The following is a 5,874-nucleotide window of genomic DNA, read 5'->3' as shown; positions in this document are numbered from 1 at the left end:
TTACTATCATAACTACTACCATCGCTTTTATTATCACTTCCACTGCCACTTTTGCCTGTAAGATGCTCCACTCACCGGAGTCTTACACTTCCTCTCTTCTCATGCACTCAGTGTCCATGTATTTTATTATATGTATTGGCTTGACAAAACTTCTGGTGAGCGAAACATAACAGCAATAAATGTCTTATTAGTTGCGCATGTGTCCACTTGACTAATATGTCATTCATATATCTGCGCAGCCAGTGCGTGCTTTTTGACCCCTGCTTAACAACCTGCGCAATTCTTGACTGCTGGTTGCAACGTCTTCAGACCCCACTAACGTCACAGTTGACGTCAGTAGCTAGACGCAGCTGGGTAACTTGCAGAACTAGTTCCTAATCATGACGCCACCACAGTCTGGCTTCCGTCACTCACTCTGCTGGGCCCCATTAGTCTCCAGACATCTAAACATCTAAGGATCGAAAAAACACCGTAACATTACTCTGCCTAACCGTTTTTCAGATGTTCTGTCGTCAGCTTTTCAAACGTTTCTCGGCGCTCATGACATATGAGAGGTAACGTTGGTGATAAGAGAGAGAGATAGAGACAGAGAGAGTCGTGTCAAGCTACACGTACACACACGACCTCCTCCACCCCAGGAACCCCTAGCCCACCCCATTCAACTTCCATTATATTAGAGGTCCGGTGCTGGCAGCCTCAGTACCAGACAGACCAGCGCTCTCCTTGTACACCTCCAGTTCGAGCACACCTGCTGTGCATAGTTAAACGTATCCAAGTGAAGTGATTGCGACAGTGCCGAAGAAACTACGCTGCAAATCGAGTGTTCAAGTTGCTACATGAAGAATATATTAACATAAGCACCAGTTTCCATGATCCACAGGTGGTCGTCCAGGTAAGAAACACTGGAACTTTTACTATAAATAAAAATAACTTGTAAATACGAAGATATTCGTTACCCAGAAAATAGTTTTAACTTTCTTTTTTAATCAGCCCAGTGTAGTGCAATTTGAAATAATAAAAAAATTATTATTATTTATCATTCAGTTAGGCTAATACTTATCGGTCTGAATTTAAAGGAATTTCTGTTGACCCTTCTCAGGTTGGACTCAAATTTTGCCAGCAACAGAGGCAGCCGTCTCGCCAACTGTGGTAACTCACTGGAACTCAGCGTCCTCTCTCAGATCTACAGTGTACCTTGAGGTGAGTCTAACATAACTGGATGAAACAATGCTGACAATACGAATGAACCAAGGAAGTCCGATGACTCATTGCTAGTATTAAAAGTTATCTGAATCAATATGTCATGGTTTATTATCGCCTAACATGGCATGCAGTATTAAATTTACTCAGTATTTTGCTATGCTTACAAACATGACACTCATTATACAAAAAATTTAATGGCATTCACTAATTTAGAAGGGTATTTTTAATGTGCTTTCTGTACAGTAAGATAAATTAATCTAATTTCCATCTTCCACAGAACAACTGGCTATCCTCCTAAGTGAACAATCTTCTGTAATTCTCCTCTTTAAGTAAAGGTTAATACCTTTCTCGGGAGTGAAATCCTGATCTCAAAAGCCAGTTCATATATATACTGTATATATCCACTTGTGTGTGCGATATTCCACTTCTTGACTACCACACTTCGTGACTCAGAGTTTGATACCCATCACTCTTGCCACCCACGACTACTAGCCTTTGTTACTACTACCACAACCGTCACCAAGATGGTTCAGGAACTGCACACCGCCAGCAGCTGCATCGCTGACCCCGAGGCCAGGTGAGTCAGCGTCGCGTAAAAACAAGAGCGCTATAGTAGACTTACTCAGTTCAACCATTCCTAAAGTAGACGAACTCAAACCCAGCCAATCCCATAGTAGACCTACTCAAGCCCAACCAGTCCTATGTGTGCATCTGCCTAACCTATTTTAAAACCATCTGACGTGTTTACTTCCACGGTTGTACTTTGTATTTCATCTCGTCTATTAAAAACAAACTTTCTATATCCTTTCATTTGACACTGTTAAATTTTCTTGCATCGTTGCTATGAGCATTTTTTTAGATAATTTGCCTCATCTTTTCTTTAAAGTTCTAAATTCTGTTTGTATTTTTTTCCGTCAGTCTGTCGAATTTTTTCGTAAGTGATATCAATAAGCTCTTTTTTATTTATTTTTTTTAAATTAGATAGAAAATTTATTTGTGAAATCGGAATTAAGCACTAAAATATATCCATTTTGCCTTTTTTCACTCTTCCTTACAGAAAGAGCACCTACAAGGTCATGGAGATGGGCGCCTATGGTCACAGCAGCGCCACCAAGAGAACGAGTGCGGGCGTCACCAAGACTAAGAGCAACACGGTCCAGAAGGACGTGTGGGGACCCGTGTTCCAGAATAAACAACACTTTGTTGACATGCACATCTGCTAGGACACACTCACTGCCTGTGCGTGACTTGCCATGCACAGCTTTAGCAACTACATACCTCCTGCTCCTGGCTAGTCTGGGACATGCACATCTGCAAGGACTCACCCACTGCCTGTGCAGGACTTGCCATGCACAGCTTACCAACTACATACCTCCTGCTCCTGGCTAGTCTGGGACATGCACATCTGCTAGGACACACCCACTGGCTGTGCATGACTTGCACAGGCACTGCCTGGGCATGGCTTACTATGCACATCTTTAGCAACTACATACCTCCTGCTCCTGGCTAGTCTGGGACATGCACATCTGCAAGGACTCACCCACTGCCTGTGCATGACTTACCATGCACAGCTTTAGCAACTACACACCTCTTGCCCCTGGCTAGTTTGGGACAGCAGATCTGATAGAACATGTCCATCATTTTTTTTTCATGTCTTGATGTGAATCCCGTTTGGAATGTGCCATATTTTCCGGGACCTGTGCCACTAACACCCAGGGGCCTGGGCATCGAACAAGAGATCTTTCGTTTGTTATCTAAAGGCTGAGCAGCAAGTCACCCTGACAAGTTATAGATATGTGTGTCTACATCAGCCTTGATCACCTGCCTCTGACTAGCCATATAAACATCGTCTTTTTGTTTGACCAGTTATTATTGCCAGTACTTTGAATTTACTATAAATTCCAGGGGCAGCAATACACACACACACTATATATATATATATATATATATATATATATATATATATATATATATATATATATATATATATATATATATATATATATATATATATATATATATATATATATATATATATATATATATATAGTGTAATATGCATTCATTCTCAGCATTTCACCATTTTTTTTTTCATATTCCCATCAAGTTTGACATGACTCACTCATCAATATTTATATCTCAGGATATGGAGATATTACTCATTAAAAATTATTTATTTTTTTTATGGTCACTTTTTAATAAACTTTAAGTTATATTTCTATTATTTTTCCCTTATTTTACACTGAATGCAAAAGCCGAATATGTACTGTGATAAATGTAAGAGCAGAGTAATGAAGAAACACGAAGCAGTCACTCTGAGAGCTCTGGTTACTGTGGCACTGGCCAGGATACGTATATACACCAAGAGGTATATATCTCTCTCGATGCATATACTCTGAGAGATTACTGTAATCTTCCTTTTTCAAGGATTACAGTATTCTTGACTGGTGGTGAATAGGTTACCCGTAGCTTTGATGACCTTCGTGTAGTAGAAGTCTATTTTCATTGAACTCCATTTAACCAATCGACTATTGGCCACAATACTCTTATTTCTCTTATTGCAGGGGGGGGGGGCGTGGCTTGATGCCGTGGAGGGAGTCTTCAGACATAGAATTTGACTCATCCTTCCCTTCCTTGGATCGAACCTGACGGCATCTCATTCTACAAGTGCTCTATGACCCCTAACGGCTTAGCGCTTCCCAGAAGTAAAAAATCTAATAGATTATGAATATCTAGAAGAACAAAAGAGCACAATACTGTGACTGAAACAAAACACAAATAACCAGTACAAAGAGAAAAGCCTATGATGATGTTTCGACTTGTGCAAGTCTGACCGAAACGTCTTCATAAGCTTTTCTGTCTCCTATGTCTGATGATGTCTCACGTATCCTTGGTAGAAATGAATCTGCTTGATCCACATCCTTAAGGTCGCGTCATCTTTCCTGTCATATTTTTTCCCCTTTGGATTTCAGTGTACAATGGGCAATGGAGTTTCAGAGGGAATAGAGAAAATCGGTAACATTTTCATATGTTGACGTCCCTCTTTCCCCAGAATGTAATTGTTAGTTTTACAGGAAACTAATCTAAATCATAGTCTTTCTGGTTAAGTCCTCATATCTGATGACTCGTCCTCTAATCTCATACAATAAAAGTGTGCTTCTTGTGTATGCTAATGTTCCGTACACTAGACTTTAGGTCCAAATATATATACAATATTATGTGGTCTAAATTTATTACGTATGTGAAATGTAGTTTGATCCTTACACTTGATCTCTTCATGTCACTCGTCGTGAACAATCTGCAGTTCTTGGTTGTCTCCTTACATGAACCATTCTGCAGTTAGGTGATTTGTTTGGCATCGTCTATGGGGCGGGTTTCATTGTCTCTTAGTTATCTGTTAATCTCACTGGTAGATTAACCCATGGGAAGCCTCGAACTCGCTTTCATTCTAGTATTGAGCTCTCGAGTATGTCCTTACATGCGAGTTCCTTCAGTTCAGTTCATTTTTTTTGGAATTCAATTCATTCTAGGGGAGATAGCCGTGGTGACTGCACCTTTTTCGCTCTCAAGAACTCTTCGGAGACAGAGAGCAGCAGCACGTGACCATTAAAATGCCCTTCAAAAATTCCCTATTAATGCTTTACAATGCCTTGCGGTTGAGTTTAGCCCGACTCTTTTCCTTGTTCTTTAAACTTTTCCTCTTCCCCCACACATTCTTCAACTATTCCCACTTCCCCCTCGACCCTAGTGGGTCCTTACCTGTGAATCCTTTCAGTTCAGCTCAGCTCTCGATGTGTTCGTCTTCTGTTCTAGAATTTTTACGGCTAGTAGGAAACGATCTCCACGCCATCGTCATCACTTCTTCAAACCTTGCTTCTCCCCAAGGAGAGGTTCATCATGCATTCCTTTTACACCCGAGTCTGCACTGGTTTGACTATATTTTACCACTTCAGAGGGAAAAGCACACGAATTAATATTTTTTTCGGTAATCAGGTGCATCGCCAACCAGTCATTGAAGGATCTGACAGATCCCCTAAAAAAATTTAGTTATTAATCATGAGGGTTAGTCATTAACACTCAGAAGGGTTAATCATCAATCCTAATAATTATAAAATTAATAACAATTAGCAATTATTAACCCTGGAGGGTTAAAAAATCCTGGGGAACTCAAGCAATGAGACCTCTTTCCTTTAGGATCCTTCGGGTCCGCTCATCTAGGATGCGACCCTCAACAACACACTAACTCCTTCCTGTCTTTTTGTTACAAGGTGAACAACTGCAGCATTTGTTAAGATTTATTATGTCTTGCATGACTTAGGAGATGAACCTGGGCTGTTTCTTTTATGAACCCAACGCTCTATCTGTGACTTACGCAAAAGTTTTGAAATACACATCGTAACTAATTCCTGTAGGAGCGTCAAAATAGCATGCATTAATAATATAACGCCTAACCGAGAACATTTTATTCATTAAATTACGCATTTGCAGTTCAGTCTTTGATCCTCCATTACAATACTGGCGCAACACCTCCATACACTAACGTCACATAATAGCTAGACGCAGCTGGGGAATATACATAACCAGTTCCCCGAATATGACTCACAGTCTGGCTTTCGTCACAAATACAATAACTTCAAAGAAATTTCCGGATACGCAAAGTTCGGCAGGACA

At 40.3% G+C, this 5,874-nt stretch overlaps 1 long non-coding RNA gene across 1 annotated transcript; it reads left to right on the top strand.

The window, feature by feature from the left end:
* Nucleotides 1-683: 683 nt before the first annotated feature.
* LOC128700336 (uncharacterized) lies at nt 684-2,868 on the top strand. The gene is made up of 4 exons (XR_008408755.2): nt 684-892; nt 1,100-1,200; nt 1,481-1,780; nt 2,261-2,868. It is a non-coding gene; the product is annotated as an uncharacterized lncRNA (long non-coding RNA).
* Nucleotides 2,869-5,874: the final 3,006 nt, after the last annotated feature.

The sequence above is a fragment of the Cherax quadricarinatus genome, chromosome 71, assembly GCF_038502225.1.
Source record: "Cherax quadricarinatus isolate ZL_2023a chromosome 71, ASM3850222v1, whole genome shotgun sequence".
Taxonomy (NCBI): domain Eukaryota; kingdom Metazoa; phylum Arthropoda; class Malacostraca; order Decapoda; family Parastacidae; genus Cherax; species Cherax quadricarinatus.
This window is presented reverse-complemented; position numbering and strand designations above follow the sequence as displayed.